The sequence below is a fragment of the Eubalaena glacialis genome, chromosome 2 (genome assembly GCF_028564815.1).
Source record: "Eubalaena glacialis isolate mEubGla1 chromosome 2, mEubGla1.1.hap2.+ XY, whole genome shotgun sequence".
Lineage (NCBI taxonomy): Eukaryota > Metazoa > Chordata > Mammalia > Artiodactyla > Balaenidae > Eubalaena > Eubalaena glacialis.
This window is the reverse complement of record NC_083717.1, coordinates 191,491,072-191,516,534: the sequence shown is the minus strand read 5'-3', so window position 1 is coordinate 191,516,534 and position 25,463 is coordinate 191,491,072. Positions and strand designations below refer to the sequence as shown.

At 34.4% G+C, this 25,463-nt stretch overlaps 15 non-coding genes and 4 pseudogenes across 15 annotated transcripts; all 19 read right to left on the bottom strand.

The window, feature by feature from the left end:
* Positions 1-25: 25 nt before the first annotated feature.
* LOC133086041 (small nucleolar RNA SNORD113/SNORD114 family) lies at positions 26-98 on the bottom strand. The gene has a single exon (XR_009699826.1). It is a non-coding gene; the product is annotated as a small nucleolar RNA SNORD113/SNORD114 family (small nucleolar RNA).
* A 494-nt stretch (positions 99-592) lies between these two features.
* Positions 593-669, bottom strand: LOC133086006 (small nucleolar RNA SNORD113/SNORD114 family; annotated as a pseudogene).
* Positions 670-1,704: 1,035 nt separating this feature from the next.
* LOC133086034 (small nucleolar RNA SNORD113/SNORD114 family) lies at positions 1,705-1,776 on the bottom strand. The gene has a single exon (XR_009699821.1). It is a non-coding gene; the product is annotated as a small nucleolar RNA SNORD113/SNORD114 family (small nucleolar RNA).
* An 881-nt stretch (positions 1,777-2,657) lies between these two features.
* LOC133086031 (small nucleolar RNA SNORD113/SNORD114 family) lies at positions 2,658-2,730 on the bottom strand. Its single transcript, XR_009699818.1, has one exon. It is a non-coding gene; the product is annotated as a small nucleolar RNA SNORD113/SNORD114 family (small nucleolar RNA).
* Positions 2,731-2,951: 221 nt separating this feature from the next.
* Positions 2,952-3,023, bottom strand: LOC133086025 (small nucleolar RNA SNORD113/SNORD114 family). The gene has a single exon (XR_009699812.1). It is a non-coding gene; the product is annotated as a small nucleolar RNA SNORD113/SNORD114 family (small nucleolar RNA).
* A 1,535-nt stretch (positions 3,024-4,558) lies between these two features.
* On the bottom strand, positions 4,559-4,633 carry LOC133085994 (small nucleolar RNA SNORD113/SNORD114 family). Its single transcript, XR_009699788.1, has one exon. It is a non-coding gene; the product is annotated as a small nucleolar RNA SNORD113/SNORD114 family (small nucleolar RNA).
* An 884-nt stretch (positions 4,634-5,517) lies between these two features.
* LOC133086044 (small nucleolar RNA SNORD113/SNORD114 family) lies at positions 5,518-5,616 on the bottom strand (annotated as a pseudogene).
* An 873-nt stretch (positions 5,617-6,489) lies between these two features.
* LOC133086026 (small nucleolar RNA SNORD113/SNORD114 family) lies at positions 6,490-6,561 on the bottom strand. Its single transcript, XR_009699813.1, has one exon. It is a non-coding gene; the product is annotated as a small nucleolar RNA SNORD113/SNORD114 family (small nucleolar RNA).
* Positions 6,562-7,690: 1,129 nt separating this feature from the next.
* LOC133085991 (small nucleolar RNA SNORD113/SNORD114 family) lies at positions 7,691-7,762 on the bottom strand. Its single transcript, XR_009699785.1, has one exon. It is a non-coding gene; the product is annotated as a small nucleolar RNA SNORD113/SNORD114 family (small nucleolar RNA).
* Positions 7,763-8,959: 1,197 nt separating this feature from the next.
* Positions 8,960-9,029, bottom strand: LOC133086049 (small nucleolar RNA SNORD113/SNORD114 family). The gene has a single exon (XR_009699833.1). It is a non-coding gene; the product is annotated as a small nucleolar RNA SNORD113/SNORD114 family (small nucleolar RNA).
* Positions 9,030-10,542: 1,513 nt separating this feature from the next.
* Positions 10,543-10,617, bottom strand: LOC133086005 (small nucleolar RNA SNORD113/SNORD114 family). The gene has a single exon (XR_009699797.1). It is a non-coding gene; the product is annotated as a small nucleolar RNA SNORD113/SNORD114 family (small nucleolar RNA).
* An 840-nt stretch (positions 10,618-11,457) lies between these two features.
* Positions 11,458-11,529, bottom strand: LOC133086011 (small nucleolar RNA SNORD113/SNORD114 family). Its single transcript, XR_009699802.1, has one exon. It is a non-coding gene; the product is annotated as a small nucleolar RNA SNORD113/SNORD114 family (small nucleolar RNA).
* A 902-nt stretch (positions 11,530-12,431) lies between these two features.
* Positions 12,432-12,505, bottom strand: LOC133086032 (small nucleolar RNA SNORD113/SNORD114 family). Its single transcript, XR_009699819.1, has one exon. It is a non-coding gene; the product is annotated as a small nucleolar RNA SNORD113/SNORD114 family (small nucleolar RNA).
* A 1,118-nt stretch (positions 12,506-13,623) lies between these two features.
* Positions 13,624-13,687, bottom strand: LOC133086017 (small nucleolar RNA SNORD113/SNORD114 family; annotated as a pseudogene).
* Positions 13,688-15,244: 1,557 nt separating this feature from the next.
* LOC133085983 (small nucleolar RNA SNORD113/SNORD114 family) lies at positions 15,245-15,319 on the bottom strand. The gene has a single exon (XR_009699777.1). It is a non-coding gene; the product is annotated as a small nucleolar RNA SNORD113/SNORD114 family (small nucleolar RNA).
* Positions 15,320-16,221: 902 nt separating this feature from the next.
* Positions 16,222-16,298, bottom strand: LOC133086013 (small nucleolar RNA SNORD113/SNORD114 family; annotated as a pseudogene).
* Positions 16,299-17,180: 882 nt separating this feature from the next.
* Positions 17,181-17,252, bottom strand: LOC133086030 (small nucleolar RNA SNORD113/SNORD114 family). Its single transcript, XR_009699817.1, has one exon. It is a non-coding gene; the product is annotated as a small nucleolar RNA SNORD113/SNORD114 family (small nucleolar RNA).
* A 930-nt stretch (positions 17,253-18,182) lies between these two features.
* Positions 18,183-18,254, bottom strand: LOC133085982 (small nucleolar RNA SNORD113/SNORD114 family). Its single transcript, XR_009699776.1, has one exon. It is a non-coding gene; the product is annotated as a small nucleolar RNA SNORD113/SNORD114 family (small nucleolar RNA).
* Positions 18,255-19,132: 878 nt separating this feature from the next.
* Positions 19,133-19,204, bottom strand: LOC133086048 (small nucleolar RNA SNORD113/SNORD114 family). The gene has a single exon (XR_009699832.1). It is a non-coding gene; the product is annotated as a small nucleolar RNA SNORD113/SNORD114 family (small nucleolar RNA).
* Positions 19,205-25,463: the final 6,259 nt, after the last annotated feature.

Genomic DNA, 25,463 nt, shown 5'->3' with positions numbered 1-25,463 from the left:
TACAAGAAATACACTAGGTATTTTGTTGGACCTCAGTATCTAGACATATATTATTCATTATCCAGACTCATCTGCTACCATTTACCATCACTGGCCCATGAAAGCCCTCTTTGTTTTCATTCTCATAAACATCTGTTTAGTGATAAATTCATTGCTAAATACACATAAATAAAAAATAAACTAAAATATTGTCAATATCTATCTCTAAAATCTTTTCCAGAGACTAACTCTGTTTCAAAAACTGACCTCAAGGATACATTTATAGATTAATCAACATAACATTTCATGTCAATCTGATACTAACATGGCATTTTTCCTTCTTTGATTACATTTCATATTTTGAATAATACGTGAATAACCTTAAACAAACCACTCAAACTAAAACATTGACTATTACTCACATGGTCTTCATACTCCTACAGCACAGATGAAACCAGAGAGCTCGTGACCACGCAAGATGCTTTAATCAGCTCCAGTGCATCCGTTCTGAGGAATATAAAGCACAGGAGATGATAATACAATGAGATGCTCTTCCTGACATCTGTCTATAGGATGCCTTCTCGAGTTGAGAATGGACTAGCTTAATTCAATATTGGACCTCAGAGTTCCAGACACGTATTCATCGTATATGACTCATATTGATGATGACCAGAAATCATCATCGATCCAATATTGGTCCTATTTTTCTATATACATTTCTATATCTTTATTGCTTAAATCAAAAATCCACTAATAATTTCAGCAGTACAATTCAAAAAATAAAACAAGAAGAGCCTTGGTGTACACAGAAGTATTGTTACTGTAACATATCTTCCTCGATAATACATTGTTTTCCATATATACATTAATCAATATAATGGTTCGTATATCCATACTCAGCACTGAGATGTGGCTGCCTTCTTTACTTATATTCCATATTTCTTAATAATACAGTAAATTACTTTAATAAAAAAACAGAGAATTTCAACTGTTACTCACATTAATCTCCATCCTCCTATTATACAGAGGCAACCAGGGCTCCTGTCCTTGGAAGATGCTAAGTCATCTCTACTGCCTTCATTCTGAGGAGTACACAACACAGAAGATGACAAAAATATTGAGACCTAATAACCACTGATCCTTGTTTTCTGCATTTCATTTACTCAGTATTTAGGTATTTATTACTTTTTCTTTCTCTCTATACTTTTTATCTTGTTAAAAGAGAAGGCTCAATCTTTAGTCTTAGGCAGAACAATTAAACTGTCTTTACTCATGCATTTCTATCTAAGCTTGGTCAAAGAGGTGACCTTCAGCCATTTATTTAACGGGCATCAGTGTTTTCAGTGTTTATTAACAGTATCTTTTGCCAAACCAAATACGTTCATATTTGGACAGTGCTTCACCCTATTTTTCCTTATGTTTATTTATATTTGTTTAATGGTTCTATCAGAGATCCATTAATAATAACAAATCTAAGTCTGTGAAATCAAATACGTTCATATTTGGACAGTGCTTCACCAAACCAAATACATTCATATTTGGACAGTGCTTCACCCTATTTTTCCTTATGTTTATTTATATTTGTTTAATGGTTCTATCAGAGATCCATTAATAATAACAAATCTAAGTCTGTGAAATCCATACAAAGATACGATCTATTTATATTCCTGTCATCTCTCTATAGAGACAATTTCACCAGAAGGAAGAGACTACTTATGGTCTGGGTTGGACCTCAGAGTTTCAGACATGTTTTCATCATTCAGGACTCTTCCCGTCACGATCATCATTATTGGTCCATCACTGAGTCTCTTTTCTTCCATCATTTCTATATTTGTATTGATTAAATCATTAATCGGTAATAACCCCAAGAATAAGACCCGTCAATACCCCTAACCTCAATTTACAGAATCATTTCCCATTGAGGGTCTATCTCTTCCAATATTCGACCTCAATCCTATCCATTATCAATCATTCAAAAGAATATTTCTATTTATCATTGAACTATGAGTAAGTTTTTGATTAATTTAATACTTTTTAATAACACCGTGAATACCCTCAAACGCATCACCTAATCCAAGACAACAACCTTGCCCATTGTTCACCTTAGTTTCCTTCCTGACACAGGGGCGGTGTGACAAGTGAGCACAGCAGAAGTTGAAATAGCAGGAACATCCATCCTGAAGAATAACAAGCAGACAAGTTGATAAAAATACTGAGATACGCTCTCCATTGATCCAAATATCACACTATTCATTTGCACAGTAATTGAGGCATTGACTAAATTATGGTAATATTTGTTTCTTTTTCCCTTAATAAATCAAATGTCAAAGTTGTAACTGACTCAGTCAGTAACCAATACCTGTCACTTTCTATATCACCCAAAGAGGTAACACCCTTATACCACATCTTTCTCAATGGTTATCAGTCTTTTCAATATTTATTAATGTATTACTATATGATAGTAACTTTTGCCTAACCACATAATTTTATAATTGAAGAAGGCTTCACTTTCATCATTTTTTTATTTTACATATTTGTATATTGACTATTTCATTGATTCAATTATAAAAATAGAAAAAATGCATGGTAATAATAACCAAAACAAAGATCTTTGTATATTCCTAACCATTGCCTATAAGGTCACTTCAAACAGGACAATGGACTAGATTCCATTTGCATCAGACCTCAGAGCTCCAGACACGTATTCATCGTACACAACCCATATGCCATGGATAGTCATCATCTGACCAATATTGTCCATCTTTTTCTACATACATTTCTATTTCTTTATTGTGTAAATCACAAATTCACTAATAATTTTAATCAGTACAATTAAAAAAAAAACAGAGCCTTGATGTATAAAGAATTATTCTTACTTTAACACATTAATACAAGAATATAATCTATTTATATTCCTGAAACCTCTCAACAGAAAAAGTTTCATCAGAGGAAATATACTACTTATGTCTGCATTGGACCTCAGAGTTCCAGACATGTTTTCATCGTTTAGGACTCTTCCCGAAACGATCATCATCATTGGTCCATGGTTGAGTCTCTTTTCTTTGTTCAATTCTGTTCATTGACTAATTCAGTAATGCACTCATAATAACTAAAAAAACCCTATTATTCACAAAACCTTAAAAGAGTCATGATATCCCTATTGTGTACATAGATCATTCTTATATCAACGTATCTCTTTTTTAAAATTAGATGCTGTTTTTCACTGATGCAGTAATCAATTAATGTGTCATAAAATTCAATAGTTATCACTGAGCTACACTTGGCCTTCTGTTATTCTATATGGAACATTCAAACAATACAATGAATACACACACAAACAAAAACAAACAAACAAACAGAAATTAACAAAACTGTGACAAGAAATTTGACTATTACTCACATTGGTCTCTGTGCTTCTAACCCAGAGATGCAATCATAAGGTACATCACCACGGAATAATGCTTCATCAGCACGAATGTGTCCATTTTGAACAATATGAAGTACAGTAGATGAGAAAAATAAAGGAAAGAAAATTTATCGTCATTGACTCTTGCATTCTATGTCTCGTTTACCCAGACCTTTAGGAATGTATAGCTTTTTCTAATGTAGACATTGTTTTCTCTTGAAAGAAAGAAAAACCTCATACTTGACACTGACTCGGAAAAACAAAATCGACTTCCAATACTTCAAGTCTATCTGAATCTTAGCCACAGAGGTAACATCTTTCATCCACTGATTTCATGATGGGCAGCAGTGTTGGGAATTTCTCTTACTATTTCTTTCCTCACCATTTATGTTCACGATTAGACAATAATATATCTGTTCTTCTTCATCTATTATCTATATCTTTAAAGGTACTCTCACTGATGTATTAATAATTTTAAAACTCAGTCTTAGAACTTGAACTTTAAACATTCATAACGTCTGTCCATAGGATGAAATAAACAAAGAAATAGAGTATGAAATGTCTTGGGCCTCAAGGTTCCAGACCTTTTTCATTTGTCATCCATGACTCATCTGCTAATCATCACTGGTTCATTTGAGACCTAGTTTTAGTTCATTCATTTATATATTTGTATCAATTAAATCCTTATTCATTGATAATAATAAAATAAATACATGATTAACAAAAACCAAAGAACAAGACACTCGAATACCCCTGACTTGTCTCTAATTAATACCAAAATAGATTATACCTTTCATTAATAAATATCAATGTTATATATTATCAATAAATCAACATAAGGTTTCATATCATATTTATCATTGGGCCATAGTTAACCTTTTGATGATATCTATTACATTTGAGAATACAATGAAAACACTTGAACCAATTCCCTAAACCAAGACAGGACCCCACCCAGGTCTCTGTCCCACAGCAACCTGAAAAGGAGAACCTTGATCACAGTGGAGGCTGAAATCACCTTGAGCTTCTATTCTGAAAAGTACCAGAGAAGGTGATGACCGAGATTGAGACTTTCACACCATGGATCGGCAGATTTGTTGATTGATGCTTTCATTGAATCAATTAGCATAACCAATGAAAACGCATGAAGAGAAAGACCACATTTCTTTTGTATTGGACCTCAGAGTTCCAGACACGTATTATTCGTCATCGATGACCCATACGCTGGCATTTATCATCATCGATCCAGAAAAGATGACCTTCTCTTCATTCTATATGGTTCACTGATTCATGCGTTAATTCACTAATGCCAATTTTGACACTCTTGGGTTTGCAAAACCCAGCGAGGCCTCGATATCACTCACCTGTGTCTAGAACCATTCTCACGTCATCATATCTCTCTCATATTTATTATCAGGTTTTTGCTTCATAACAGTTCCTTGTTTATCAGTGGGATAAAGATGCCCTCCTTTAATTTCCTTTCACCCATTTTGTTAGCACAGTCATTACTTTTAGAGAATCCACCCACCCCCAGACTAGGAACTAGATGATGCTCACATGGGTGTCCTGGCTCTTACAACCAAGATGTCATCCTAGGCTGGCACTCAAGGAAGAATCCTCATTTCTGGTCCAGTGCATCCACTCTGAGGAGTATAAAACAAAGCAGAAGATAAAAATGGTGGAGACAATCCACTCATCCCTGCTTCCACATTCACATCGTTATGTAAGCTATCCCTAATGTAGCGGATATGTGAAATCTTATGAAAACGAACCATTTTGATCTTGACACTGCGCTACACGATGAAGATTGTCCATCACTTCTCTTGGCCCCCTCATCCTTACCCTAAGTGGTAACAGTCAGGTACCATTCATTTTTAATTGAAATTCAGGGTGTCCGTGGTACATTAATAGTATTTCTTGGCTCAGCACATATTTCAGTAATTGGAAATTGTTTTACTCCATTCATCTTTATTTTTAATTATATATTTATTTACAGATTCTCACATTTTCCAATTACAATAATAGAATGAATATCCATGAACACGAAGACCACAAATAAGCCCCTCCTTTATTCTTGACATCTGTTTATAGGATGCCTTCTCGAGTTGAGAATGGACTCGATTAATTTAATATTGGACCTCAGAGTTCCTCAGAGTTCCAGAGTTCCAGAATATATTGGTATAGTCACCATATACCACTCATAATGATGACCGGAAATCATCATTGATCCAATATTGTTCCTATTTTCTTACATATATTTCTATTTTTTATTGATTAAATAAAAAATTCACTAATAATGTTAGCAGTACAACTCAAAAAAAAGAAACAAGAAAAGTCTTGATGTATATAGAATAAGTTGTACTTAAATATATCTCTCTTTAATACATTGTTTTCCATATGTGCATTAATCAATATAATAGTTTGTATATCAATACTCAACACTGAGATGTAGCTGCCTTCTTTACTTATATTCCACATTTCTTAATAATACAGTAAATTACTTTAATAAAAAAACAGAGAATTTCAACAGTTACTCACATTAATCTCCATCCTCCTATTATACAGAGGCAACCAGAGCTCCTGTCCTTGGAAGATGCTAAATCATCTCTACTGCCTTCATTCTGAGGAGTAGACAACACGGAGATGATAAAAATATTGAGACCTAATCGTCACTGATCCTTGTTTTCTGCATTTCATTTACTCAGTAGTTAGGTATTATTAGTTTTTCTTTCTCTCTTATCTTGTTAAAAGAAAAAAACTCAATCTTTAGTCTGAGGCAGAATAATTAAACTGTCTTTACTGATGCATTTCTATCTAACTTTGGACCAAGAGGTGACCTTCACCCATTTATTTATTTTAGCAGCAGTGTTTTCAATGTTTGTTAACAGTATCTTTTGCCAAACAAAACACATTCATATTTGGACAATGCTTCACCTTATTTTTCCTTATGTTTATTTATATTTGCTTAAAGGTTCTAACACAGATCCATTAATAATAACAAATCTAAGTCTGTGAAATCCATACAAAGATATGATCTATTTATATTCCTGTCATCTCTCTACAGAAACAGTTTCACCAGAAGGAAGAGACTACTATGATCTGGGTTGGACCTCAGAGTTTCAGACATGTTTTCATCGTTCAGGACTCTTCCCGTCACGATCATCATCATTGGTCCATCACTGAGTCTCTTTTCTTCCATCATTTCTATATTTGTATTGATTAAATCATTAATTAATTGGTAATAATAAAAATAATATATGGTTCACTAAATATTCCAAGAATAAGACTCTTCAATACCCCTAACCTCAGTTTACAGAATCATTTCCCACTAACGGTCCATCTCTTCCAATTTTCAACCTCAATCCTATCCATTATCAATCATTCAAAAGAATATTTCTTATATTTATCATTGAACTATGAGTAAGTTTTTGATTAACTTAATACTTTTTACTAACACCATGAGTACCCTCAAACGCACCACCAGTCCAAGACAACAACCTTGCCCATTGTTCACCTTAGTTTCCTTCCTGACACAGGGGCAGTGTGACAAGTGAGCACAGCAGAAGCTGAAATAGCAGGAACATCCATCCTGAAGAATAAGAAGCAGACAAGGTGATAAAAAAACTGAGATACGCTCTCCATTGATCCAAATATCACACTATTCATTTGCACAGTAATTGAGGCATTGACTAAATTATGGTAATATTTGTTTCTTTTTCCCTTAATAAATCAAATGTCAAAGTTGTAACTGACTCAGTCAGTAACCAATACCTGTCACTTTCTATATCACCCCTAGCCAAAGAGGTGATATACCACTTCTTTCCCAATGGTTACAAGTCTTTTCAATAAATTTTTTTAAAAAGAATTATGGGGTTTTTTTGATGTGGACCATTTTTAAAGTCTTTATTGAATTTGTTACAGTACTGCTTCTGTTTTATGTTTTGTTTTTTTGGCCACGAGGCATGTGGGATCTTAGCTCCCCGACCAGGGATCGAAACCGCACCCACTGCATTGGAAGACAAATTCTTAACCACTGGACCGCCAGGGAAGTCCCTCAATAAATATTAATGCATTAATATACGATAGTAATTTTTGCTTAACCACATATTTTTATAATTGGAAAAGGCTTCACATTCATCATTTTTTTTTTATTTTACACATCTGTATATTCACTATTTCATTGATTCAGTTATAAAAATAGAAAAAATGCCTGGTCATAATAACCAAAACAAACAACTTTGTGTATTCCTAACCACTGCCTATAAGGTCACTGCAAACAGGAAAATGGACTAGAATCCATTTGCATCGGACCTCAGAGCTCCAGACACGTATTCATTGTACACAACTCATACGCCACCGGTAGTCATCATCGATCCAATATTGTCCCTTTTTTTCTAAATATATTTCTATTTCTTTATTGTGTAAATCACAAATTCACTAATAATTTTATCAGTACCATTAGAAAAACAAGAAGAGCTTTTTTTTTTTTTTTAACGTGATGATCCATTTATTTATTTATTTATTTATGGCTGTGTTGGGTCTTCGTTTCTGTGCGAGGGCTTTCTCTAGTTGCGGCAAGCGGGGGCCACTCTTCATCGCGGCGCGCGGTCCTCTCACTATCGCGGCCTCTCGTTGCGGAGCACAAGCTCCAGACACGCAGGCTCAGTAATTGTGGCTCACGGGCCTAGTTGCTCCGCGGCATGTGGGATCTTCCCAGACCAGGGCTCGAACCCGTGTCCCCTGCATTGGCAGGCAGACTCTCAACCACTGCGCCACCAGGGAAGCCCAAGAAGAGCTTTGATGTATATAGAATTATTCTTACTTTAATACATCTCTCATTAACACTCTCAGTTTTCCGTATATTCATTAATCAATATAATTCTTATACCAATTCTCAACACTGAGATGCAGCTGTCTTCTTTACTTATAGTCCACATTTCTTAATCATACATTGAATTACTTTAATAAAAAAACAAACTGAGGAAAAGAACTTCGACTATTACTCACATTAATCTCCATCCTCCTACTATTCAGAGGCAAGCACAGAGCTCATGCCCATGAAAGATGCTAAATCATCTCTATTGCCTTCATTCTGAGGAGTACAGAACACAGGAGATGATAAAAATATTCAGACCTAATTGCCATTGATCCTTATTTTCCAAATTTCATTTACTCAGTATTTAGGAAGTTATTATTTTTTCTTTCAATACTTTCTATTTTGTTAAAAGAGAAAGCTCAATCTTTAGTCTGAGGCAGAACAATTAAACTGACTCTTACATATGCATTTCTATCCAAATTGGGTCAAATAGGTGACCCTCAGCCATTTATTTAATGGGCATCAGTGTTTTCAATGTTTGTTAACAGTAACTTTTGTCACAAAGTTCCAATTTGGACAGTTTCACCCTACTTTTCCTTATATGTTTATTTATACTTGCTTAATGGTTCCATCACAGATCCATTAATAACAACAAATCTAAGTCTATGAAATCAATATAAGAATATGATTTCTTTATATTCCTGACATCTCTCTATAGAAATAATTTCAAACAGGGAATAGACTACTTATGATCTGGGTTGGACCTCAGTTTCAGCCATGTTTTCATCATTCAGGACTCTTCCCATCACGATCATCATCATTGGCCCATGATTGAGACTCTTTTCTTTGTTCATTTCTATTTGTTTATTGACTAATTCAGTAAGTCACTCATAATAATTTTAAAACCCTATTATTCACAAATCCCAAGAAGAGTCATGATATTGCTATCTATAAATAGATTATTCTCACAGCAATGTACCTCTTTTTAAATTATATGCTGTTACTCATCTATGCATTAATCAATTAATGTTTCATAAACTTCTGTATCACTGAGTTGCATTGTCCCTCTGTTATCCTATATGGAACTTTCAAATAGTACACTGTATACACACACAGAGGAAAAAAAATCACTGAAACCAAGACAAGAAATTTGACTATTACTCACATTGGTCTCTGTGCTTCTAACACAGAGATGCAATCATTAAGGTGCATCACCATGGAATAACGCTTCATCAGCGCGAATGTGTCCATTTTGAACAATACAAAGTACAGTCAATGAGAAAAAAAAAATTAATTGCTATTGACTCTTGCATTCTACATTTCATTTTCCCAGTCATTTAGGAATTTATAACTTTTTTATAATGCAGACATTGTTTTCTCTTAACAGGAAGAACAATTTCAGACTTGAGATTGACTCAGAACAATAAAATCAGCTCTGAATAGTTCAAGTCTATCTGATACTTGGCCAGAGAGGTGATACCCTTGAGCCATCCATTTCATAATGGACATCAATGTTGGCAATTTTTATTAATATTTCTTGCCTCATTATATATGTTCCTAATTAGACAATAATTTACTGTTCTTCTTCATCTATTATCTACATATCTTTAATGGTGCTCTCATTGCTGTATTACTAATTTTTAAACTCGGTCTAAGCACTTGAACTTCTTAACATCTGTGCATAGGATGAAATAAACAAAGAAAAAGAGTATGGATTGTGTTGGGCCTCAGCGTTCCAGACCCTTATTTTTCATCATCCATGGTCATGTGTTAATCATCATTGATTCATTTGGGCCCAGGTTTAGTTCATTTATTTATATAATTGTATCAATTAAATCATCACTTCACTTATAATAATAAAATAAATACTTGAGTAACAAAAACCAAAGAACTAGCCATTGGATATCCCTGACTTGTCTCTAATACCAACATAGATTATACCATTCATTAATAAATATGAATGTTATATATTATCAATTAATCAACATAAGGTCTCATATGATATTTATCATTGGGCCATAGTTAACTTTTTGATTATATTTACTACTTTCAAAGAATACAATGAAAACACTTAAACCAACTCCCCAAACCAAGACAGGAACCCTGGCTATAGCTCACCTGGGTCTCTGTCCCATAGCAACCTGAAAAGGAGAACCTTGATCAAAATGGAGGCTGAACTCACCTTGAGCTTCTATTCTGAAAAGTACCAAACAGAGAAGGTGATGACCGAGATTGAGACTTTCACACCATGGATCGGCGGATTTGTTGACTGATGCTTTCATTGGCTCAATTAGCATAACCAATGAAAACGCATGAAGAGAAAGACCACATTTCTTTTGTATTGGACCTCAGCGTTCCAGACACATATTATTCGTCATCGATGACTCATACGCTGGCATTTATCATCATCTATCCAGAAAAGATGACTTCCTCTTCATTCATTCTATATCATTTATTGGTTAATTCATTAATTCACTAATTACAACTTTAAAACAATATGATTCACGAAACACCACGAAGTCCTTGTTATTCCTGATATGTATCTTGAGTCATTCTCAAATCAATGTATCTTTGTTATTAATTATACAACTTTTCATAAATGCTTTAATCATTGTGATTCTATTAATCACATATTTGTTACAAGGACACATTGGACTTTCTGGAATATTTTTAATTCTTTTGGTTAATACAATGAAGACCCTTAACAAAACATCCAAACCAAGGAAAGAATTTGCTTATTACTCACATAGATCTCTGGGATCCTAAAACACAGATCCTATCCTAAGGCTGTCGATCAAGGAAAGGTCCTTAAATCAGGTCCACTGTGTCGCTTCTGAGGAGAAGAGGGAAGAACAGATGATAAAAACGGTTGAGACATTCTCTCCACTGATCATTGATTGCTTTTACCTTTCATTTAATCAGTCCTTAGGCAATCATTAATTTGGTGTGAATATTCATTTCTCTTAAGAAAATGAACAAGTTTGACCCTTGACCAGATTATGAACATTATGTAAGACTTTTATTCCCTTAGAAAACAGTTAACAGTCATATACCATTCACATATTTATATAATGGCCAATGCTTCATGCATTCATCTTTACTGATTTATATAATTATTTATAGATTCTCTCATTTATCCAATTATAATAATAGATGAAAATGCATGCACATAAGGATCAAATCAAGATCTCAGTATATTCCTGACATCTGTCTATAGAATACCTTCAAATAATGAAAATGGACTAGATTAATTTTATTGGGTCACAGAGTTCCAGACACACACTCATCGTATATGACTCATACGCTGCCAGTAGTCATCATTAATCCAGTACTGTATCTCTTTTTCCTCATTCCTTTCCACACCATTTATTGGTCAATTCATAATTCAGTAATTATAATTTTAAAAATGGTTATTCATCGGAACCACCAAAGAGCTTAGAAATCTCTAATATATATTTAGAATCATTCTCGTGTCAACATCTTTCATTAATAGCTCTCATTTTTCATTTTATGAATTAATCAATATAATACTTCATATTAATCCCATATTTCACACTGGGCTATTTGGATTTCATTGATTATATTTCAAAACTTGCAATAATACAGTCAATAGTCTTAAATACAATATTGAAACTAAGATCAAAATTTGTCTATTACTCACATGGTCTCCACAGTCCTAACACGTGAATGCAACCAGAGCTCTCAGGACCATAGAAGACTCCTTCAACCAGCTTGAGTGCTCCCATTCTAAGGAGTACAGAGCAGAAAGGATGATAAAAAATTTCAGACCTTATCTCCATTGATCCTTGTTATCCACATTTCATTTACTCACTTAAGCATTCATTAATTTTTCATAGTGTAGTATTTTTTTCTCTTAACAAAAGAAAACCTTAAACTTGAGACTGATCCAGGACAATAATGTTGACTCTTACTTATCAGTGTCTGTATGATCCTTTCAGCAAAAGGGCAAGACACTTATTCATTTATTGCTTAAAGGGCATGAATGTTTTCTATTTTATTAATAATATTTCTTGCCTGACCACATATGATCCTGGTGGACAATGCTTCGCCTTCTTCTTTTCATCTTTTTTTTACATTTTTTCAGGGCTCAATTACTGATTTATTATTATTAATACATTTAACCCCAAAAATGGTATATGATGTTTGTATTTTCCTAACATCGACCCATGGGGTCATTTATAACAGAACATTGGCTAGATTTTGCATTGTGTGGAATCAGGGTTACAGACACATGGTATTCACCATATATGACTCCTATGCTTCCAGTCATCATCAGTGGTACAGGAGGGGCTCTTTTCTCCAGTATCATCTACATCTGTTTATTGATTCACTATTATTTAAATGACTTCCCTGGTGGTCCAGTGGTTAAGACTCCATGCTCCCAAGGCAGGGGGCCCGGGTTTGATCCCTGGTCAGGGAACTAGATACCGCATGCCACAACTAAGAGCTCACATGCCGCAACTAAAGACCCTGCATGCCACAACTAAAGATCCTGAATGCTGCAACTAAGACCCGGCATAGCCAAATAAATAAATAAATATTTAAAAATAAATAAATAAACATAAGTCACACAAATAAATCATGAGTAAGACCCTTAAATATCCCTAACGTCCATCTAAACCATCATCTCCCCTGACACTCAACTCTTTCATTAACTGAACTCAGTTTTTCATATATGGATTAATCATCATATTCCTTCATATCAATGATATTTGACTTTGGCAAGTTTGGACTTCTATTATATTTAATACTTTTTAACAATACAGTAAGTGTCTTTTTAAAAATACGGCTCAATCCAAGACAAGAACACTGACTACTACTCACATTGTTCCCCTTCCTCCTAACACACAGAGGCAACCATAGGGCTCCTGACCATGCAAGATGCTTAGATCAGCTCAAGGGCATCCATTCTGAGGAGTACAGGGCAGAGCAAATGATAAAAAATTGAGAACTAATCTCCATTGATCCTTGCTTCTGCATTTCATTTTTCAGTGGTTTAGACAATCATTAATTTGGAGTACATTTATTTCAATTTCTCTTATGAAAGTGAACTTAAAACTTGACGCTGACCGAGAAAATGAACAGTGATTATTACTACAATTGTCCATACTTCTCTTAGTCAAAGATTTTTCATGTACCATTTATTTCTCTTTGGACTTCACTGTTTTCAAATTTACTAATATTGTTTCTTCTATCACCACATATGTTTATAATTGGACAACATTTCACCGCCTTCATCTTTATTTATTTATATGCTTGTTTATTGCTTATTTGATTAACCCAATTATAAAATATAAAGAAAATGCATAAACATAAAGACCAAAAACAAGTCCCTTGTATATATCAGACAAGTGTCTCTAGAATCAACTCAAACAGGACAATGGACTAGATTCCATTTGCATCGGACATCAGACTTCCAGTCATTGTACACAACTCATACGCCACCAGTAGTCATCATCGATCCAATATTGTCCCTCTTTTTATTCACTCATTTCTACATGGTTTATTGACTAATTCAGAAAATCAATCATAATAATTTAAAACAGTTTATTCACAAAACCCAAGAAGAGTCATGATATCCTTATTCTGTAAATAATTCATTCTCACAGCATAGTATCTTTCTTAAAAATAATGATGCCATTTTTCATCTATGCAGTAATCAATTAATGGTTCATAAAATTCAATATATATCACTGAGCTACAGTTGGCCTTCTTTTATTCTGTATGGAACTTTCAAATAAAACAGTGAATAAATGCACAGGAAAAAAAAAATCACTGAAACTGAGACAAGAAATTTGACTATTATTCACATTGGTTCCTGTGAATCTAACACAGCGATGCAATCATAAGGTGCATAACCATGGAATAATGCTTAATCAGCTCGAATGTGTCCATTTTCAGAAGTACAATGCACAGTGGATGTTTAAAAAGAAAAGGAAAATTTATTGCGATTGATTCTTGCTTTCTAGATTTATAGTACTCAAATCATTAGGAATTTATAACTTTTTCATAATTTAGAGAATTTTTCTATGAACAAAAAGAACCTCAAACTTGAGAATGACACAGATCAATAAAACTGACACTTAATCATCACATCTGTATGATGCTTGGCCAAAGAGGTGACACCATTGATCCATTCATTTCCTAATGGGCATCAGTGCTGGCAATTTTCATTACAATTTCTTGGCTGACAATATATTTTCATAGGTACATAATAATTTACCTTTTCTTCTTAAGCTATTATTTATATATCTTTAATGGTTAATTACTTATCCATTAATAATACTAAATCAAAATCTATTAACCCAAACTAAGAGCATGACTTTATATATTTCAATCATCTGTCCATAGGACAAAATCAATGTAGAAAATAGAGTGTGTACACTTCTTGGCCCTCAGGCTTCCAGATACTTATGGTTCCTTGCCCATGCCTCGTCCTCTACCCAACTTCATTGTTGTTCCCCTTGGGTCCAATTTTAGTTCATTCATTGGTACATCTCTATCAATTAAATCATTATATCATTAATACTAATGAAAGAAAAACATGAATACCCAAAACCCAAGAACCAGACCAGCGAATATCCCTAACTTCTCTCCAATCATTATCACCATACATGAGATCTCCTTGGTTAATGAATTTCCAGGTTCTAGATTATCACTTCATCAGCATAAGCTCTCATGGTTATTTTTCAACAGGCCATCATCAACCCTTTGATATATGTCGATTATGCTTGAAAATACAATGAAAACACTTAAACCAATTCCCCAAACCAAGAGAGGAACACTGGCCATGACTCACCTGGGTCTCTGTCCCATAGCAACCAGAAAAGGAGAGCCTTGATCACAATGGAGGCTGAAATCACCTTGAGCTGCTATTCTGAAAAGTACCAAACAGAGAAGGTGATGACCGAGATTGAGACTTTCTCTCCTTTGATCCGCAGATTTGTTGATTGATGCTTTCATTGGCTTAATTAGCATAACCAATGAACATGCATGAAGAGAAAGACCACATTTCTTTTGCATTGGACCTCAGAGTTCGAGACACGTATTATTCATCATCGATGACTCATACGCCGGCATTTATCATCACTGATCCAGAAAAGATGAATTTCTCTTCATTCTATATTGTTAATTGATTAGTTCATTGATTCACTAATTATAATCTATAACTCCATGAGTCACAAAACCCAATAAGGCCTTGATACCACTAACATGTCTCTAGAAAGATACTCACATCATTATATCTCTTTCATATTTATGATCAGTTTTTCAAATCTGCATTAATCAATATAATGCTTCATATTAATCTCTTTATTATCAATAGGATAAAAATGGCCTTCTTTAATTATACTTCAAATATTTTATTAATACAGTAAATATGTTAGACAAACCACCCAACCCAAGACTACAAATTTGATTCTGCTCACACTGGTCTCTTGGCTCCTAAAACAAAGATGCCATCCTAGGCTGGTGCTCAAGGAAGAATCTTTCAGGTCCAGTGTGTCCACTCTGAGGAGTATAAAGCAAAGCAGATGATAAAAATGGTGGAGACACTCTCCACTTTCCCTTACTTCAACATTCACACAGATATTTAGGCAACCATTAATTTAGTGTATGTATTAAGTCTGTTGAAAACGAACCACTTCAATCTTGCCACTGAGCCAGAATATGAAGGTTGTCTACAAATTATCCTGTCTACCTCATTCTTACCCTAAGTGGTAATGGCCATGTACCATTCATTACTAATTGAACTTCAGGGTTTCCATGATATATTAATAATATTTCTTGTCTCACCACATATTTTGGTAATTGGAAAGTGTTTTACTCCATTCATCATTAGTTTTAATTATATATTTATTTATAGATTCTCATATTATCCAATTATAATAATAGAATGAAATGCATGAACACAAAGACGAAAAACAAGCCCCACATTTATTCCTAACATTTGTCTATAGGACACCTTCTCAAGTTGAGAATGGACAAGCATAATTTAATATTGGACCTCAGAGTTCCAGACATGTATTCATCGTATACAACTCATATTGATGATGACCAGAAATCATCATCGATCCAGTACTGTTCTTCCTTCTACATACATTTCTATTTCTTTATTGATTAAATTAAAAACTCACTAATAATTTTAGCAGTACAATTCAAACAACCCAGGAAGACCCCTGATGTACATAGAATTATTCTCAGTTTAATACATCTCACACTAACAGTCTCGGTTTTCCATATATGCATTAATCAATATGATGGTTTGTATATCCATACTCAACACTGAGATACAGCTGCCTTCTTTATTTATATTCTACATTCCAAACAATACAGTGAATTACTTTAATAAAAAAACAAACTGAAAAAAGAACTTCAACTATTACTCACATTAATCTTCATCCTCCTATTATACAGAAGCAACCACAGAGCTCATGCCCATGGAAGATGCTAAATGATGCATTCATTCTGGGGAGTACAGAACATGAAAGATAATAAAAATATTGAGACCTAATCACCACTGATCCTTGTTTTCTACATTTCATTTAGTCAGTATTTAGATATTTATTATTTTTCCTTATTCTCTCTATTTTTTGTCTTGTTAAAAGAAAAAACACAACCATTTGGCTAAAGCAGAACAATTAAACTGATGCCTACTTATGCATTTCTATCTAATCTTGGTCAAATAAGTGATCCTCACCCATTTATTTAATGGGCATCAGTGTTTTCAATGTTTATTAACCGTATCTTCTGCCTCACAAAATATGTTCAATTTGGACCATGCTTCACCCTATTTTTTCCTTATATGTTAATTTATATTTGCTTAATGGTTCCATCACAGATCCATTAATACTAACAAATCTAAATCCATGAAATCAATACAAGAATATGATCTTTAAGTATTCCTGACCTCTTCTACAAAAGCAATTTCAAAGAGGGAGAGACTACTTATGTTCTGGGTTGGACCTCAGAGTTTCAGACATGTTTTCATCGTTCAGGACTCTTCCCGAAACGATCATCATCATTGGTCCATGACTGAGTCTCTTCTCTTCGTTCATTTGTATATTTGCATTGATTAAATCATTAATTAATTGGTAATAATCCCAAGAATAAGACCCTTTAATATCCCTAATTCTCAGTTTACAGAATCATTTCCCATTAAGTGTCCATCTCTTGCATTATTCAACCTCAATCCTGCCCACTATCAATTATTCAAAATAACATTTCTTCTCAGATTTATCATTGAACTATGAGTAATTTTTGATTAATTTAATACTTTTTAATAACACCATGACTACCCTCAAACACATCACCTAATCCAAGAACACAAACCTTGCCTGTTATTTACCTTAGTTACTTTCTGACACAGAAGCAGCAGGACAACTGAGCACAGCAGAAGCTGAAGTAGTGGGAACATCTGTCCTGAAGAGTAACAAGCAGACAAGGTGATAAAAATATTCAGATTTATCCATTTATTTATTTATTTATTTATTTATTTATTTATTTATTCTCCATTTATCCAATATTCTGCTATTCATTTGCAAAGTAATTTAGTCATTTACTAAATTATGGTAATTATTTATTTGTTTTTTCCTTAATGAATCAAATGTCAAAGTGGTTACTGACTCAGTCAGTAACTAATACCTATCATTTTCTGTATCACTCTTAACCAAAGAGATAACATCTTTATATCACTTTTTACCTAAAAACGTCTTTTCAATATATATTAATGTATTTGTATATAATAGTAATTTTTGACTAACCACATATTTTTATTATTGAAAAGCCTTCATATTCATCATTATTTAATTTACAAATTTGTATATTGACTATTTCATTGATCCAATCATAAAAATTTTAAAAATGCATGGTCATAATAACCAAAACAAATATCTTTGTATATTCCTAACCTCTGCCTATAGGATCACTTCAAACAAGACAATGGAATAGATTCCATTTGCATTGGACCTCAGAGTTCCAGACACGTATTCATCGTACACGACTCTTACGCCACGGGTAGTCATCATTGATCCAATACTGACCCTCTTTTCTTAACACATTTTTATTTCTTTATTGTATAAATCACAAATTCACTGATAATTTTAGCATTACAATAAAAAAAACAAGAGCATTGATGTATATGGAATTATTCTTAGTTTAATATATGTCTCATATTAATGCTCAGTTTTCCATATATGCATTAATCAATATAATGGTTTGTAATAACATACTCAACACTGAAATGCAGCTACCTTCTTTACTCATATTCCACATTTCTTAACGATAGAGTGAATGTCTTTAATAAAAAAACAAACTGAAAAAAGAACTTCAACTATTACTCACATTAGTCTCCATCCTCCTATTATACAGAGGCAACCACAGATCTGGTGACCATGGATGATTCTAAACCATCTCTAGTGCATTCATTCTGAGTACAAAACACAGAAGATGATGAAAATACTGAGACCAGAAGCCACAAATCCTTGTTTTTGGAATTTCATATACTCACTATTTAATTATTTATTAGTTATTGTTTTTCTATTTATTTTTTACCTTGTTAAAAGAAAAACCTCAATCTTTAGTCTGAAAAAGAATAATTTAATGACTCTTACATAGGCATGTCTATAGAAACCTGGTCAAGGAGGTGACCCTCACCCATTTATTTAATGGGATTCAGAATTTTCAGTTTTTATTCACAATATCTTTTGCTTCAACAAAGGTGTTCATATGAGAAAAATACTTCACCTTATTTTTCCTTATACATTTATATTTGCTTAATGATTCCATCACAGATCAATTACTAATAACAACTATAACTCTATGAAATCAACAAGAATATGATCTTTTGGTATTCCTGACATCTCCCTATACAAACAATTTTAACAAAGGAAGTAGACTACTTATGCTCTGTGTTGGACCTCAGAGTTTCAGACATGTTTTCATCACTCAGGACTATTCCTGGAACGATCATCATACTTGGTCCATGAATATGTCTCTGTTCTTTGTTCATTTCTATTTGTTTATTGACTGATCAAGTAATCCATTCACAAACATTTTTAGACTCTATTATCTGCAAAACCCAGAAAGAGCATGATATCCCTACTGTGTAAATACTTCAATTTCATATCAATAAAACTTTTTTGAATTAGATGCTGTTTTCATTTATTTATTAATCATTTAATGTTTCATCAAATTCTCTATTTCTTATTGAGCTTGGCCATCTACTATTCTGTATGGAAATTTTGAACTTTACCCTTAATACACACACACACACACACACACACACACACACACACACACACACACACGCAAACACAGAAATCAACAAAACCATGAGAAAAAATATGATTAAATATTTCTTAATAGATCTTTATTGGAGTATAATTGCTTCACAATACTGTGTTAGTTTCTGTTGCACAACAAAGCAAATCAGCCATATGCATACACATGTCCCCATATCCCCTCCCTCTTGAGCCTCCCTCCCATGCTCCCTACCCCACCCCTCTTGTCATAGCAAAGCACCGACCTGATCTCCCTGTGCTATGCTGTTGCTTCCCACCAGCCAACTATTTTACACTCAGTAGTGTATATATGTCAGTGCTACTCTCACTTCACCCTCCCACCCCATGTCCACAAGTCCATTTTCTATGTCTACCTCTTTATTCCTGCTCTGCATCTAGGCTCATCAGTACCTTTTTTTTTTTTTAGGTTCCATATATATGCGTTAGCATACGGTATTTATTTCTCTTTCTGACTTACTTCACTCTGTATGACAGACTCTAGGTCCATCCACCTGACTACAAACAACTCAATTTCGTTTCTTTTTATGGCTGAGTAATATTCCATTGTTTACATGTGCCACATCTTCTTTATCCATTCATCTGTTGATGGACATTTAGGTTGGTTCCATATCCTGGCTATTGTAAATAGTGCTGCAATGAACATTGTGGTATATGTCTCATTTTGAATTATGTTTTTCTCAAGGTATATGCCCAGTAGTGGGATTGCTGGGTGGTATGGTAGTTCTATTTTTAGTTTTTTAAGGAACCTCCATACTGTTTTCCATAGTGGTTGTATCAATTTACATTCCCACCAACAGTGCAGGAGGGTTCCCTTTTCACCATACCCTTACCAGCATTTATTGTTTCCAGATTTTTTGATAATGGCCATTCTGACCGGCATGAGGTGATACCTCATTGTAGTTTTGATTTGCATTTCTCTAATAATTAGTGATGCTGAGCATCTTTTAATGTGCCTGTTGGCCATCTGTATGTCTTCCTTGGTGAAATATCTATTTAGGTCTTCGGCCCATTTTTTAACTGGATTATTTTGTTTTGTTTTGTTTTGTTTTGTTTTGATATTGAGCTCCATGACCTGTTGTATATTTTGGAGATTAATCCTTTGTCTGTTGTTTCATTTGCAAATATTTTCTCCCATTCTGAGGGTTGTCTTTTTGTCTTGTTTATGGTTTCCTTTGCTGTGCAAAAGCTTTTAAGTTTCATTAAGTCCCATTGTTTATTTTTGTTTTTATTTCTGTTACTCTAGGAGGTGGGTAAAAAAGATCTTGCTGTGGTTTATGTCAAAAAGTGTTTTTCCTATGTTTTCCTCTAAGAGTTTTATAGTGTCTGGTCTTACGTTTAAGTCTTTAATCCATTTGGAGTTAATTTTTGTGTATGGTGTTAGGTAGTGTTCTAATTTCATTCTTTTACATGTAGCTGTCCAGTTTTCCAGCACCACTTATTGAAGAGGCTGTCTTTTCTCCATTGTATGTTCTTGCCTCCTTTGTTGTAAATTAGGTGCCCATAGGTGCGTGGGTTTATCTCTGGGCATTCTATCCTATACCATTGATCTATATTTCTGTTTTTGTGCCAGTACCATACTGTCCTGATTACTGTAGCTTTGTGGTATAGTTTGAAGTAGGGGCGCCTCATTCCTCCAACTCCGTTTTTCTTTCTCAAGATTGCTTTGGTTATTCAGGGTCTTTTGTGTTTCCATACAAATTGTAAAATTTTTTGTTCTAATTCTGTGAAGAATGCCATTGGTAGTTTCATAAGGATTACATTGAATCTGTAGATTGCTTTGGGTAGTATAGTCATTTTCACAATATTGATTATTCCAACCAATTGATCGGAAGATCAATTGATCACCTCCTTAGGCACATTTATTCCTAGGTATATTATTCTTGTTCTTGCAATGGTAAATGGGAGTGTTTTCTTAATTTCTCTTTCTGACTTTTTGTTGGTGGTGTATAGGAATGCCAGAGATTTCTGTGCTTTAATTTTGTATCCTGCAACCTTACCAAATTCATTGATTAGTTCCAGTAGTTTTCTGGTGGCATCTTTAGTATTTTCTGTGTATAGTATCACGTCATCAGCAAACAGTGACAGTTTTCCTTCTTTTCCAATTTGTATTACTTTTATTTCTTTTTCTTCTCTGACTGCTGTGGTTAGGACTTCCAAAACTATGTTGAATAAGAGAGGTGAGAGTGGACATCCTTGTCTTGTTCCTGATCTTAGTGGAAATGCTTTCAGTTTTTCACCACTGAGTATGATGCTTGCTGTGGGTTTGTCATGTTGAGGTAGGTTCCCTCTATGCCCATTTTCTAGAGAGTTTTTATCATAAATCGGTGTTGACTTTTGTCAAAAGCTTTTTCTGCATCTATTGAGATGATCATATGGGTTTTATTCCTTATTTTGTTAATGTGGTGTATCACATTGATTGATTTGCATATATTGAAGAATCCTTGCATCCCTGGGATAAATCCCACTTGATCATGGTGTATGATCCTTTTAATATGCTGTTGGATTCTGCTTGGTAGTATTTTGTTCAGGATTTTTGCATCTATGTTCATCAGTGATGTTGGTCTATACTTTTCTTTTTTTGTGATACCTTTTTCTGGTTTTGGTAACAGGGTGATGGTGGCTTCGTGGATTGAATTTGGGAGTGTTTCTGCCTCTGCAATTTTTTGGAAGAGTTTGAGAAGGATGGGTGTTAGCTCTTCTCTAAATGTTTGATAGAATTCGCCTGTGAAGCCATCTCGTCCTGGACTTTTGTTTGTTGGAAGATTTTTAATTACGGTTTCAATTTCACTACTTTTGATAGGTCTGTTTATATTTTCTAATTCTTTCTGGTTCAGTCTTGGAAAATTGTACCTTTCCAAGAATTTCCATTTCTTCATGGTTGTCCATTTTATTGGCATATAGTTGTTTGTAGTAGTCTCTTATAATCCTTTGTGTTTCTGCACTGTTGGTTGTGATTTCTCCTTTTTCATTTCTAATTTTATTGATTTGCGTCCTCTCCCTTTTTTTCTTGATGAGTCTGGCTAAGGGTTTATCAATTTTGTTTATCTTCTCAAAGAACCAGCTTTTAGTTTTATTGATCTTTGCTATTGTTTTATTCATTTCTATTTCATTTATTCCTGCTCTGATCTTTATGATTTCTTTCCTTCTACTGACTTTGGATTTTCTTTGTTCTTCTTTCTCTAGTTGTTTTAAATGTAGAGTTAGATTGTTTATTTGAAATTTTTCTTGTTTCTTGAGGTGAGATTGTATTGCTCTAAACTTCCCTCTTAGAACTGCTTTTGCTGCGACCCATAGGTCTTGGGTCATTGTGTTTTCATTGTCATTTGTTTCTATGTATTTTTTTATTTCTTCTTTGATTTCTTCAGTGATCTTTTGGTTATTAAGTAGCACACTGTTTAGCCTCCATGTATTTGTGTTTTTTACAGTTTTTTTCCTGTAATTGATTTCCAGTCTTATAGCTTTGTGGTCAGAAAAGATGCTTGATATGATTTCAATTTTCTTAAATTTTCCAAGGCTTCATTTGTGACCCAAGATGTGATCTATCCTGGAGAATGTTCCATGTGCACTTGAGAAGAAAGTGTATTCTGCCACTTTTGGGTGGAATGTTCTATAAATATCAATTAGGTCTATCTGGTCTGTTGTGTCATTTAAAGCTTGTGTTTCCTTATTTATTTTCTGTTTGGATGATCTGTCCATTGATGTAAGTGGGGTGCTAAAGTTCTCTACTGTTATTGTGTTACTGTCGATTTCTCTTTCATGGTTGTTAGCATTTGCCTTATGTATTGAGGTGCTCCTATGTTGGGTGCATAAATATTTATAATTGTTATATCTTCTTCTTGGATTGATCCTTTGATCATTATGTAGTGTCCCTCCATATCTCTTGTAAGAGTCTTTATTTTAAAGTCTATTTTATCTGATACGAGTATTGCTACTCCAGCTTTCTTTTGATTTCCATTTGCATGAAATATCTTTTTTCCATCCCTTCACTTTCTGTATGTGTATGTGTCTTTCCGTGTCTGTATGTGTCACTAGGTCTAAAGTGGGTCTCTTGTAGACAGCTTATATAAGGATCTTGTTTTTGTATCCATTCAGCCAGCCTGTGTCCTTTGGTTGGAGCTTTTAATCCATTTACATTCAAGGTGATTACTGATATGTATATTCTTATTACCATTTTCTTAATTGATTTGGGCTTGTTTTTGTGGGTTTTTTTCTTCCTTTGTGTTTCCCACTTAGAGAAGTTCCTTTACATTTGCTGTAAAGATGGTTTGCTCGTGCTGAATTCTCGTAGCTTTTGCTTGTCTGTAAAGCTTTTGATTTCTCCATTGAGTCTGAATGAGATCCTTGCTGGGTAGAGTAATCTTGGTTGTAGGTTTCCCCTTTCATCATTTTCAATATGTCCTGCCACTCCCTTCTGGCTTGCAGAGTTTCTGCTGAAAGATCACCTGTTAACCTTATGGGGATTCCTTTGTATGTTATTTTTTGTTTTTCCCTTGCTGCTTTTAATATTTTTTCTTTGAATGTAATTTTTGTTAGTTTGATTAACATGTGTCTTGGTGTGTTTTCCCTAGGGTTTATCCTGTATGGGACTCTCTGTGCTTCCTGGACTTGGGTGACTATTTCCTTTCCCATGTTAGGGAAGTTTTCAAGTATAATCTCTTCAAATATTTTCTCAGACCATTTCTTTTTCTCTTCTTCTTCTGGGACCCCTATAATTCGAATGTTGGTACATTTAGTGTTGTCCCAGAGGTCTCTGAGATTGTCTTCAATTCTTTTCATTCTTTTTTCTTTATTCTGCTCCTCGGCAGTTATTTCCACCATTTTGTCTTCCAGCTCACTTATTCGTTCTTCTGCCTCAGTTATTCTGTTATTGATTCCTTCTAGTGTATTTTTCATTTCAGTTATTGTGCTGTTCATCTCTGTTTCTTCTTTAGTTCTTCTAGATCTTTGTTAAACATTTTTTGTATTTTCTCAATCCATGCCTCCATTCTACTTCTGAGATTCTGGATCATCTTTACTATCATTACTCTGAATTCTTTTTCAGGTACATTGCCTATTTCCTCTTCATTTATTTGGTCTTGTAGGTTTTCACCTTGCTCCTTCATCTGTGACATATTTTTTGCCATCTCTTTTTTTTTTTTTTTTTTTTATGAGTGGGATTGTGTTCCTGTCTTACTGGTTGTTTGGTCTGAAGCTTCCAACACTGGAGTTTGTAGGCTATTGGGTAGAGCTGGGTCTTGGTGCTGAGATGAGGAACTCCGTGAGACCTCACTCCAATGAATATTCCTTGGGGTCTGAGGTTCTCTGTTAGTCCAGTGGTTTGGACTCAGAGCTCCCACCACAGAAGCTTCAGTCTGACCCCTGGCTTGTGAACCAAGATCCTGCAAGTCGCCTGGGGCAGCAAAAAAAAAAAAAAGAACAATAACAAAGTAAAAAATAAAATTAGACTAGGAAACTAACAGATGTGTTAGAAAGAATATAAAAATAAAGATATAGATGAGGGGCTTCCCTCGTGGCTCAGTGGTTAAGAACCCACCTGCCAATGCAGGGGACACGGGTTCGATCCCTGGTCCGGGAAGATCCCACATGCCACGGAGCAACTAAGCCCATGTGCCACAACTACTGAGCCTGCGCTCTACAGCCTGCGAGCCACAACTACTGAGCCCACATGCCACAACTACTGAAGCCCACGCACCTAGAGCCCGTGCTCCACAACAAGAGAAGCCACCACAATGAGAAGCCCATGCACCGCAACAAAGAGGAGCCCCCGCTCGCCACAACTAGAGAAAGCCTGTGCACAGCAACGAAGACCCAACACAGCCAAAAATAAAAACAAATAAATTTATTTAAAAAAAATATATATATATAGATGAATCAACAACCAGAAGGTACATCAGTACCACAGTAGTAAAAGAGGAGGAGGGAAAAGAAAAAAAAAGGGGGG